General features: G+C 37.9%; 1 protein-coding gene across 10 annotated transcripts in view; it reads right to left on the bottom strand.

Moving 5' to 3' along the window:
* LOC109814815 (ERBB-3 BINDING PROTEIN 1-like) overlaps positions 1-2,287 on the bottom strand; it is a 29,483-nt gene extending 27,196 nt beyond the window's left edge. For 4 of the 10 annotated variants that reach the window (XR_014432521.1, XR_014432523.1, XR_014432520.1 and 1 more), the window contains exons 1-2: positions 1,986-2,223; positions 1,740-1,859 (exon numbers count right to left, since the gene is read on the bottom strand). The gene's annotated coding sequence lies outside the window, so the exon portion shown is untranslated. Of the gene's footprint in view, positions 1-1,739; positions 1,860-1,985 lie in introns of all 10 variants that reach the window. The other 6 variants (XR_014432522.1, XR_014432525.1, XM_083071023.1 and 3 more) reach the window with 4 other exon arrangements.
* Positions 2,288-13,866: the final 11,579 nt, after the last annotated feature.

The raw sequence follows: 13,866 nt of genomic DNA, 5'->3' as shown, positions 1-13,866 counted from the left end.
CAAATTTTTTAGTTTAGGGACATAGTTAAAAATTCTCAAAGTGACATGAACTGTGTACTCATACTGCATACTTCGTAATATGGGGAAAGGCTATCTAGTTAAAACTTTTTTAGTTTCTCTTCACAGGCACAGCCCACAAATTTCTCAAAAATAAAAAAAGTATTGCTAATTCAAACCTACTGCAACTACCAGTGTATTCTGTTACACGGTGCAACTTTATAACATTTCTTTTTGTTTGAAGTTAAAAGGGTAACAAAAATTTTCCTAATTGAACAACCCGAGAAAAAACAACAACAAATAGAAAAGGAGGCCTTAACAGCAGCAAGAGCAGTTGCTTTAAAGCAGAAAGGGGGAAAACACGGGTTAACCAACACACAACACAAAACAAAACGATCATGGCTAAAAAGTGAAGACCCAGATTAAGATTTTTCAAAAACATCAAAACTTAGAGACAATTGAAGACCCCCACAAACGAAAAATAATCCAACAACAATGACATTTAAAGAACCCATTTTCATGGAGATGCCCAAAACAGTGGAGGGAACATTAGAAGCATTGATAGAAAAGATGCCAAGATTTATCCAAGGGAAGCCAGAAATGCCATTTTAGACAGCAAGGTTGAGAACTTGGAAAACAAGATAAAGATGCTTGAAGGAGAGTTAAGAGAAGCTGCTGCTATTGAGGCTGCTTTATACTCAGTAGTGGCCGAGCATGGAAGCTCCATGAGTAAGGTTCATGCTCTAGCAAGGCGCCTTTCCAGGATGTATCTCCATGCTTGTAAAGAAAATCTACAAGCAAGAAGGGATGGGGCAGCTAAAAGTGCTGTTTCAGGATTAACCCTTGTTGCTAAGGCATGTGGAAATGATGTCCCAAGGTAAAGCTTGAATTATTTTGGCTACTGCCTCTTTTTGGATATAATGGTTACTTCATTTTATTCCTAGTATATTTCCCATTGTTCTATTACTAGTCAACATAATATTTTACAGAAGTCCATGAACATTAACCATCACAAGTTGCTTCATCATGTGAAGTTTGGAATTTATTTCTAATTAAGAAAAGTTTATTTGTCTTTGATTAATTAACTCAGAAAACAGGAGGCTTGTGTGGCATGAAGAGAACTTTACAGGGGTGGAACTTGCCATGCACTTCTCTGTTTAAAATGAGAACAAACTTACTCTAGTCTCAATATAAAAACCAAAAGAAAAAAATATGATAATACAAATGGAAGATAAAGTGGATATCCTACATGAAATCTCAGCTAAATGGATCAAATTAGATATTAGAGAGGTAGCTGATTATTCATTACTGCATAAATTGGAACCTGCAGTTTCATCATAAACTGTGCTAACTTGCTGGGTGATTAACCTCTTCTTGCATTTGGATACAGGTTGACATTTTGGTTGTCTAATTCTATTGTGCTGAGAACAATTATAAGAAAAACTACCAAAGAGATGACAGCATCTAATCCTGCTGGGACTAGTACAAGAAGGAAGAATGGAGAAGGGAATGGCAAGATGACACAACCATTAATATGGAGGGGGTTCTCTCCTAGGAAAAGCGAAAATACAGCTTTTGAATATGGAGGCATAAGTAACTGGGATGACCTAAATGTGTTCACATCAACATAATGAAAATAATCACAGATTTACACTAAAATAAATAAAACAGAGTTACACTAAAACAAGATCAGATTTAAAGAAACGTCAAAATGCAGGGTAAATAAACTTCTTTTTACGAACCTTTGGCCTTTTTAATTAGGAGGAATCCCAGAATGCTACGACAATGTGAATCAAACCCTAATCACAGATTCAACCTTCGTGCAGGGACTCCAATATGATCGTTCGCAAGTAGAACAAAACCTTTCATAATTTCAAAACACAGAGTAAGAATCCGAAAACCAAACAATGACATTTTTGAAGCTTTAGTAGAATTATAGATTAGAAATCTAAACTTCAAAACCAAAAGAGAAGAACGACGATGCTTACCATTACTGTCCGGAAACGAAACAGAAGTTTCAAGCTTGCATCCAAAGTAGGTGTGTTCTTTCTTTGCAAATCAATGACAATGCTTAGAGAGTTCACGGTTCTTTGTGAGAAAGGCTTGGTTCGAGACTTCAAGTTCACCAGTGGAAATGCTTCCAGATTTTAGGGTTTATCAGGGGAGAGGGTTCATGAGGGGAAAAGGCGCGCATATGCTTTAGATTGGAGGGTTCATGAGGAATATTACATCGGTCACCAAGTGGACCGATGTAGATCTCAAAACTATTTAGGATTATTTACGACAATGCCACCGCCTTTTGAAATACTACATTTCCATAAAAAATGATGTAGAATACTACATATTTACATCGGTCCCATGTATAACCGATGTAAATATGCAATCTATTATGCTATTTATTACGAGAATGCCACCGCGATTTATTTCTACATCGGTTTTACTAAAACCGATGTAAAATTGGTGACGTAAAACAGCCTCTTTCTAGTAGTGAGCTTAGAATCATATAGGTAGTGTCTCCAAATCTTAATGTACTATCATAACCACTAACTCATAGATAAGGTAGTTCCTCTCATGAATTTTCAATTGCCTAGAAACATAAGCTACTACCTTTCCTTCTCACATCAACAATGCATCCAAATTCATCTTATAAGTACTACTATATACCACAAAAGGCTTACTAAAATCCAATAATATTAACACTAGTCAATCTTGCCTTAAGAGTTGGAACTACTCTCATACTTACTATCCCACATAAAGAGAATACTCCTCCTAGTGAATGTAGTTAAGGGCAATGCTATCTTAGAAATTCCTTCAATAAATCTCCAATAATAATAAGCTAACCTCATAAAACTTTTATCTTCACTAACTGGCTTAGATATCTCCCCACTTAAACACAACTTCTACCTGAGACAGATCCATGTTTACCTCAACTGGAATTTATAGGAACTAGAAAACTTATCTCATACAATAAAATAATAATAATAATAAAATAAAATAAGATAAAATAAAATAGTAATACTTAGATAACTTAACATACAACCGTCTTGAATATATCTCCACCCTCAACTACAATATGATCATATCACACCCTAAGATCAATCTTACTAACCACACGACATTCACCAATTGATCCCTAAGATCATCTATCCACATATCAACATACATGCATATTAAATCATATTAGAATACCTACTTTAAACCTTCAAATATACCATCCATAAGCATGTACATAAACAACCCTTACCACATAGCATCATACAATCTTAAACAACCTCTCAATCCACATGAAAACACCTCAAAACATCTTAACAAAATCAATTCTTATCCTTGCTTTGCCTACTAACCCAAAAACATTATTACAACCTACTTCTCCTTTCAACAACTATCAAAGAAAATAACACACAGAGAGTTCTACTCATCCAAATGATCTCAAACCTATCTCAAACGAAAGATAAGAGAGTAAGCTACAACTCCTATGAAGACATAAGATTCTAAAAAGATCATCTTCTTAGCTAAAAATCTCAAAAACCGCAGCAGATATACTCAGCGCTTACAACTAGACCTTTGATCACCAAAGTAGCTATAACTAGAGTTCTAGACCTCCGTTTGACCTGATTCCAGTTCCATTGGAAAGATAACGTCCAAGGCTACAACTTTTGTGAAGACCATAAAATCTAAATCTGTAAATATGGTACTCATACTGGCACAACAAAACTGCAGCGAAAATATCCTCTACACCAAACAGCAATAGTATATCAATATATCTAAGCCCACAAAAATACCTCAACCCTTCCAAACTCACACCTCAACTTCATATTCAAGCTTCCCACTACAATCCTAAACCAAAACAACTCACATATTCAGTATAAAAGGCTTAGAAAATAAAATTCACATGCTACCTAAACCATAAAAGGTCAACATGCAACCATCAAACTCTAGAAATCATCAACACTTCAATCACTCCTTAAGAATACCAAAACTCCAATTCTCAACATACATCATCCTTAGATTCAATCGCTACAACTATAGCTTTAAAAAATTCCACCAATCGTAAACTCTTAATACACTAAAAACAATCAATGTCTTACTCAAGTCTAAGGCCTCAATAGTTCCTATAATATTAGCACAATATCTCGTATACCACTACTCGCACATATGCTTGCAACACAAGCGATATCACTCAACCACTACTTCTTCCGTAAGCAAGAAGTATCAAACAAATAAGCAATCATAAGAATGAAGAAGAGCGGTCATAATGGTATTAGCTAACACTATCATGACTATCATTCCTCTAATTACAAAATAACTTAACAAGAAGAACATCATCATCATCAAAGAAAAACATCATCAAAGTACACAACAAATAAGACACAATCAGAGTACACAACAGAATCACGATAAGTACATAACTCACGGCCGATTGGATCGACCTGCTCTGATACCACTTAATGTGACACCCTCTACCCCAACATACATATACAGTAATTATAAAAAAAATAGAATTTTTCATCAATAAAAATCAAATTTCCAACCACGTAAGGGTAAAGAGTTCACATTCATAAACTTAATCCAAATAACATGCCAGTAAAATTACAAAGAAATAAAACTGAATTTTCCAAAATAATTTAATAAAAACATTTTAAACTAATCCTATCTATGTCCCGATGTCACATGTCCTATCAGAGCAAAACCCAACATAGAAGCCTAAGCTTTATCACCAACATCCTCAGCCTTACGCTGATGATCACCTGTATATCAAACAAGAGAAACAACACAAAAGAAGGGAGTGAGAAACATCTCACTCTGGCTCACGGTGTAGGAATGCACACCGGATAGCCAAACACAAACAATACAGTTACCTCATAGATCAATCAACAACAATAGTTTATTCAATCATCCAAGTCATACAAATAGTAATTTATCATCATTTAATAATAAGTATGCACATGCATGGACACGAACTTCACATTATCATGCATGTGGCGCCAGTAAAACATCACATGGCATATTGCCGCTAGCAATACACGAAGAGTAGTCTAGGAGTACATGTCGGGTCACACCCTCTGCGCACTCTCACTAGAAGGATATACTACCAGAGTCTTGTCAGGATAGCTAAGCTGCACAAGATACATCCCATGCACACAATGGGCGAGACTAGGACTTCCAAACCGAGCTATCCCCAAGGACTAATCCCCAAAGCTTTTACACTAGGGAGCCTTCTCTGGCGGTGTATTCCATATCGTACCCTTAAAACACTTATGCAAATAATTCATGTCAATCAAGACTATATGCATTCTCATATCACATTATCATTTCCCATGGTCATATCACATCATCGCATTTCGTCATCATATTTCATTATCACATTTCATATCCCATGTCTCAATCACATTTCACTTTACATCATCATATTCACAAAGCCTCCACAGAGCACTTTAATTTATATCAAAACTAGTTTATTTATAAAATTAAATACATATTTTTACATCTCATCAAACAAGGAATATAACAAAAAATCAGAAATCAAAACAGAAAATATTTCATATTTTGCCTATTTCTCATAGGGTTTCCCGCAGGAACCCATAGAGCACTCTAGATCATATTAAAACATATTTATTTTCAAAATTAACCACGTACTCATGCATCACATCCAACAAGGAACACAACAAAGTAATCAGAAGGCAAAATAGAAAACATTCATATTTTGCCCGTTTTCTCATAGGGTTTCCCATAGGAACCCATAGAGATCTCAAGTCATACAATTAATTGCATATAAGAAAAATAATAAGCAAAACAGATACAATTGGGAGAAACCCCTCATACACGAGCATACATAAAAATACAGCAAACACAGGATTGGGGGCCAATCCCACTACCCAACATACAATCCCACACCCAGAGCGAGGTTTCTCACTCCCCCCTTACCTGGATGAGCAGAAGACAAAGGTGTGATCTAAGGTCGTTCCTGAGTACTCTTCCTTAGAGCTCTTTGTTTCTCCTTTTTTTTCCTAACCCTTCAGAACGCAAATGAGGTAGATAGGGTTAACGCTACCTGACTCCTTAAAATTAATCCATTGGGCTGGGTCAACCCAACCCATTTTCCTTCTCTTCTAACCCACTTCTCTTTTTCCTCAAAATAATTAAATAAAATAAATACATGTATATTATAAAATATTTTTCCTCTATAATAATAATATATTTCTGACCCAAAATATAATAATATAATTTCAATAACAAAATATCATATAAAATCAATCTTCTCTTAAAACATATAAATATTTATTTAAATATGCTAATAAAAAATACTTATTTAATACGTACAAAATAATTGTCCAAAACAACAATTATTTAAAACGTACAAAATAATATTCTTCTATAATTATTAAAATAATTATGACCAAATACCATATAATAATAATATTATTATTATAATAATAATAATAACTTTATTGAAAACTGGGGTGTTACACTCTATGCATTAACACATCATCATATTTCATGTAACATTTCGTTATTCTCGCTTCTCATATTTCATATTCACGTTTCGCATCATGGTTACGTAATTTTCGAAATTTCAAGGTATTCATAAGCATTTTAATTCACAACAACACTCAACCATTTGCAAAACCAAACACATATTCACACATCTCTTTTAATAGGGAATATAACGGAACAGACAGAAGGCAAAATAGAAATATTCCTATTTTGCCTGCTACTCATAGGGTTCTCTCAAAAACCCATAGAGCGTTCCAATTTATGCAATAAACATTTAAAATAAGACAATTCACATATATAATTATTATCACAATTAATTTACTCATACAAGCACCAATGCACTCCCTTAGGGTTTCCCGTAAGAACCCATAGGAGCACCAAATTCCACAATCATAGCCTAAACAAAGTTTCTATTCATACACGCATATTAATTAAGTAATTGGAACATACAAGAAAAATATGACATGCCACAATCACAGGATTGGGGGTCAATCCCACTACCCAACATACAATCCCACACCTAGAGCAAGGTTTCTCACTCCCCTCTTACCTCGATAAACAGGGGTTGAAACTGAAGCAGGATCTCCTCCTCTTGGTTCCTCTTGGTCTCTAGAAAGTGTAGAAGAAAAAGGTCAAAAGTGAAAAAATTCATTTTTTATAGTGCCGGAACGCATTTATAGGCATCAGGATTTGGCCATAACGGCCCGTTCTGGGCACATAGAACATGTACAAAAGCCTCTCCCAGAATGGCCCATTCCAAAACCGGAACAGCCCGTTCTGAGTCAATACTTTGGTCTTTAAAACCACATCCAGAAAGGCCCGTTTCCAAAGCGGAACGGCCCATTCTCATACTAACGTATGATCATCGCAGTCCAAACTACATGGAAACACGCAAGGGTAAGCTAGAGACAATAAACAACTGATAAATATGAAATATGAAACACAACTATATAATCATCTTCACATCCGACACAAAAGATAAACAACACATATATTATACATCTTAACATCATTTCAACTTGATTCCACGTATCAACGATGTATCAACACCTCAACGCAACTACTGTACAACCATTGGAATAGTTATCATATTCATCATAACAACAACCAACACATGTGTTACACACCTCTCAACAACACATGTTTAAAACAACTTACAACACAGGTAATCTTGCAACACTAGCATCATCATCAACTTGTATACAATTAAGAAACTTACAACATAACAACACTATCGTCATCCTCAACAAGATCAACATACAACACAATCACAACTTAACAACATAACAACATAGATACAACTCTTATCATTTACAAATCAACTAATCAACAACATATGCGTCGTCACGCATTTCAACTCGGATCTCCAATAACTGAGGTTGAGCAGTCTAGGTGGCATAAACCCTACCAAATCCAGCGTTTGACCTATGTCAACCAGGTCAGGTATAGAACACCATTAGGAACTTCGAAGAAAACTAGGTATAGACAACAATAGGCAATTGCTCAAGTGTGCCACTTAGACTCGGAGGTCTAGTACTACTGTCAGGATAGATGGGTTTGGGTATGAGCCTACCACGGCTTTGGCTAGCATCACCAATCCATATATGGAGTTATCCCACCCACTGTCCTCCAAGTACCACACACCCTCCAGTACCTAGTCAAAGACTACATCTCTAACTAGATACCTTACTCAAATTGGTCATTCAACCATGACATGGATCGACTACTTCCATGTCGCCCACACAGTACTAAGGGATTCAACTTTAAAACAACTTTCAACTTATCTCCTTAGTACTATGTATCTCAACATAGGACATATATCTTCCTCATATGTCCCTAACTTTTCAACTTTACAATAATAGACACCATAACAACTTTACAATAATAAACATCTGGCCGCTTGTAACCAGTATAGCTCGGCCTGGCCCCTATACCGTGGTCGCTTTGTACACGTGTGCCTCGACCTTGCCACACACGAGATCATCTATGTCCTAGAGGAGAACAGCACAACGTCCACTCCAAGGGACAACTTCCCAAGGAGGGTTTTTCAAGAAATTGGGCTCTCAGAGCACCACAACTATCTCAATCCACACAATGGGATGAGCAACTTTGAAAACATCTCCCCTAGTCCTAGTGATCAACAACTAATCATCACAGCTTAATTAACTTAACAACTTAAACAGCATACAACTTTTCAACTCATCATCTCAATCAACATTCAACTTGAACAACATAGTTTATCAACACAACAACTCATAAACATTCTTTAACAACACATTTTAACAACACAACATATCATTTCAACTTTAAACAACACATTCAACTCAACAACTTATTAGCTCAACTCATAATTTACAACTCAATCATCATAAAATAATATCTTTTCAACACATGGCACAACATACAACTTTATAGCAACATATAACTCTTCTCTAACAATTTAACAACATGGTCTACTAATAAATTTTGTATAAATCTCAACACGTTTACACATTTCACATCATGCTTCTCACAACTCACAACATTATCATTTCATCATATTCTACAACATATAAATAATCCACACATAAATATAGCAACTTTAGCAACATACCATGTATTCAACGCATTTTCTATTTGGCACAACTACTCATTTAGATTACAACACTATACTCAACATGCATCTCTTCATTTCACTTTCTGCTCATCATATATCTCAATGTAATTATATAACTCCATATGAGTTCCTAAACTCACATACAACCAAACAACATACAATCTAGCTTCCCTTACCTGAAGATTGGCTCAGAATAGCCAAGAACTGAGAAGAAGTGGAATTTCCTTTCCAAAGCTCAACCCGGGACTTCAATCCACCCAAAGCAAGCTTCCTAGTCCAGAGTCCTTCTCTTTAAAACTTCTCTCTAAAAATCTTTCCTTCTCATCAACTGCACAACCTCTATTTATAGAAATTTGAAGTGGCCAGAACGACCCGATTCAAAATTAGAACGACCCGTTCTGGGCTCCTTCATCATGTGTAAAATTCACATCCAGAACGGCCCATTCTGAAATCAAAACGGCCCGTTCTGGCACGTCTAGAATGGCCCATTCCAGTCCAAGATTCACAGGCCTATTTAGTAGTTTGGAACGGCCTGTTCCAGTTTAGGAATGACCCATTCTAGGCTACTAAATCACCCTTATTTTAGTAGTTTGGAATGGCCCGTTCCAGTTTGGGAACGCCCCGTTCCAGTCCACTAACTACGTTACAATACCCCACAACAAATAGGAATTTTTGTCCCCGAAAATAGACTTACTTGGAAATAAAGAAGGATACTGCTCTCTACACTGCTGTTCAATTTTCCCAAGTAGCCTTACCAGTAGCTGCATCGCAAAGAACCTTTACCAATCTAGTTGACTTGCCCTTCAACTCCTTCAACCTGTAATCAATCACAGCTACCGGTCTCTTCTCATAAGTCAGGTTCTCTTTGACCTGAATCTCACCCATCTAAACTAAATGAGTCGGGTCATGGACATACTTCCTCAACTGTGAAACGTGAAACACATGTTCTCCCTCAGCAAACTCCAAAGCCTTTTGCCTTTTATCAGCGTATCACTTCTGTCTACTCTGGGCAGTCTTCATACTCTTTAGAATCAACTTTACTTTCTTAGTAGTCTGTAGGACTAACTCCAGTCCCATAACCACTGATTCACTATCTTGTTACCAACACAAAGGAGTCCTACACCTCTTACCATACAGGGCTTCAAACGGTACCATCCCGATACTAGCATGAAAGCTATTGTTATACATGAACTCTACCAGTAGTAAGACTTCCTCCCAACTCTCCAAGTGGTCTAGCACACAAGCTCTCAGCAAAATCTCCAAGTCGACTTAAACAACATCACTATTCGTAGTCGACTTAGGCAACTCATCAATAAAATCCATAGTGATATTATCCACTTCCACTACAGAATCTCCATCATCTACAACAAACCACCAGACTTTTAGTGCCCAACCTTAGCCCTCTAACAAATCAGACAGGTCGTAATATATTCAACAGTGTCTCTGTCACTCAGAATCGTGAGGTAGGCAAATTCTGCCCTTAAACCTCAAATCCCATCTTCACCCATCTCAAAGCCAACTACTTTCTCTATATCCAACAAATTAAGAACCTTCATAACTTTCGAATCTTTCAACTACTTCATACCAACTTGCTACAAGAACTCACTAGCAATGGTAGTCATGCCATAGCTAATGTGGTCTTGAGCCAACTCCACATACAGATTCAAATCTTTGAATTTCTCAACCAGCTCCAACTCCTTCACCATCAAACTAGACATGTGGATGGACTTCCTACTTGTAGACCCCTAAAATTGTCCGGATCGGAAATAAAGCTTGAAGACTCTCGAAGACTGAAGGAAGATCAGCCAGAAGGACTCCTGGAAGGCCCTAGGAGGGTTCTCTGTAGGTCTAGAGGTCTTAGAATAGCTCAAAATAAGGAAGTGGAGGGAATGAAGCCCAATACGGCCGTACTGAACTTAATACGGCCGTATTGAAGCTTCAATACGGCCGCAGAGAACTCAATACGGCGTATTGAAGTTTCTGAAACTTCAATACGGCCGTACTGAAATCAATACGGCCGTATTGAAGCTTCAATACAGCCGTATTGAACTCAATACGGCCGTATTGAAATTTCTGAATTTCAATACGGCCGTATTGAACTCAATACGGCCGTATTGAAGTTCAAAAATTTCAATACGGCCGTATTGCTTCTGTAGGCCGTATTGCGCCTATTCCCTATAAATATGACGTCAATTGGACGTCATTGGACACTTTCACACTCAGTTTTGACTCCCTCCTTGAGTATTCTGGGGTTTTTGAGCAGTGTTCTGCCCTAGAAATCTCTTTGGGAGTCGATCCGACGAAGTTCTGGAATTCCGAGCACTTAGCTTGGAGATTCGAACCTAGTCGAAGGGAAATCCTCCGGATTTCCATAGTCAAAAGTTTTTAGGAAGGAGCGAGCGAGCTTGTAGAGCGAGGGAACGCCAAAAAGCTTCCCAGTTTTACTCAATATATAAAAGCACGCTTCAAGAGGTTTCTTCTTAAATCCTTCCTTTTACTGCTTTCTGTGTGCATATTTAAACTGTCATCATGTAGATAGTTAATTTATAATCGCTTATAATAAATAGGGGTAATTTAGTAATTTTACGCTATTATTTTAGAAATAATCTGTCATAGGGAACCCGAAAGGGGCGCTGTGGGGTGCTAACACCTTCCCCACGCGTAACCGACTCCCTTACTCGACTCTGGTTGTAATGGCCAAAGTTGATTTATAAAATCAATTGCCTTATCCCTTTTTCCAATGTTTTGAGTAAAACATTGGTGGCGACTCCACGAACCCTCCTTTTGCGAAAACCACTAATCCATGGAGGGTCCCGCTTGGGATTAATATGGATTAGTGAAACTTTTAATAAATAAATTGGATAAGATCGACAAGGTCTCAGTTTGAGAACAAGTCGTTCTAATAATCCAATACATTTTCAAAACCAAAATAATAAGCGAGCTCGACCGTCTTCGCGACCGCCGAGGCCCGTTCGGGCGGGTGGCGACAGATGGCGACTCCACTGGGGAAGCCTCGAGAGTCAGTCCCATTTAGTGACAGATTATTTTTAACAAATAATAGTTAAAAATTACTTTATTACCCCTCACTTGTATGATAACATGATTTATTTTTGTGGCTTTAAATAACTGTTGTATTTTAAAATTACGCAATTGTTTGAAATAAAAACTGCACACAAACCTTTGCACACAACAGTTCCCTCTATACCCGGGGGCATGAGTGATTAACCATAGGGAGTGGATGTTAGTACGGCCGGTTGTCGAATGGGTCTATAGGTGCCCGTAGACCGTTGTCGGAAAACATCACTCAAGGTGATAACCATGAACTTGAGTCCGACGGTGCGTTGGAGCTTTCCATCGACCTACGATGAGAGGAATTGGGTCCCTATAATGGGGGCACCTTGGGGGCCTTTGACCAAGTGAGAACAGTTAGATCCTCCTTGAATATGCACTTTTCTGCAGGAGACCCCTACCTCGTGATTCGCTCGTGACTGTTCGTGGATGAGTGAATTGTTTGTGTAAATGCTTATGTGCAATTGTTTGTGCATTAATAAATAACCTCGTGATAAGGTCTAAAGAATAATCCCCATGCATGAAAATGTCATGACATGAGAGGAAAGACCATGTGTGAAAATATAATAAAAGTAAGGAGCATAGGCATCATTATCAATAATACCTCATGCATCCTCATCATCATTTAAAGGTTCACTAATACCCTCTCGATGTGAGTGAAAGAGACCCGTGACTATTGAGATTCTCTGTTGTGGAGAGATAATAGCCTAGGGAGGGTGATAAACTTTCATCTTAAAAAGGCAGCGCCTCAAAGATGAAAGATTATCAAGCTCACATCAAGAGTGTATTCATATCATAAATAAGCTAATTAGAATAAACATTCATTTTAGAAAGTGGCTGGTCACCTCTCTGTCCTCACACGCGCAAAGAAAATCAAGAAAATGGAAGCGCTAGAGGAACAAAACAAGAAGCTCACGACCGAGCTTTCACAGCTCAAAGAGCAGATGGCGCAAATGTTGGAACTCATGCGTCACCATAACATTCATGAATCTCATCACAGTGACCATGGGTCCCATCATGAGGGAGAGGAGGAAGAGCATGAAGAAGATCCTCCACATGCCATACCTCTTGGGGCTGGAATTATGATCAAAGAGCCCGAGGTTTCAAAAGAACAATTCCACGCCCTAGAGGATCGGTTGAGGGCTATGGAGGGGCATGATTTTGATGTCAAAGATGCCGCCGATATGTGCTTAGTGAGGGACATTCAATTCCCTCCTAAATTTAAAGTGCCAGATTTCCCGAAATATGTGGGATCGACTTGCCCCAAGAGTCATCTCACCATGTACTGTCGCAAGATGGCTGCATATGCCACCAATGAAAAGCTCTTAATTCATTGCTTTCAAGAGAGCTTGGCTGAAACTGCACTCAACTGGTATATGCAGCTAGATGGAAATCTAGTACACACATGGAGGCAGTTGGCCGACGCCTTTCTCAAGCGCTACAAATACAACATCGACCTAACACCCGATAGGTCAGATCTTCAAGCCTTGAGCAAGAATAATGATGAATCTTTCAAGGCGTACGCCCAACGTTGGAGGGAGTTGGCGGCACAGATAGAGCCCCCGCTGTCGGACAAGGAGACGGTGTCCATATTCATCAATTCGTTGACTGGTCCCTATTATGACAAGATGATAGGAAACACAACGACACTCTTCTCGGACATCATCACTATTGGGGAAAGGGTGGAACAAGGATTGAAAAGTGGGAAG

Source organism: Cajanus cajan, chromosome 3 (assembly GCF_000230855.2).
Source record: "Cajanus cajan strain Asha chromosome 3, NIPB_CcT2T_4, whole genome shotgun sequence".
NCBI lineage: Eukaryota > Viridiplantae > Streptophyta > Magnoliopsida > Fabales > Fabaceae > Cajanus > Cajanus cajan.
Note: the sequence above shows the minus strand (reverse complement) of the source record. Positions and strands in the feature narration are given on the sequence as shown.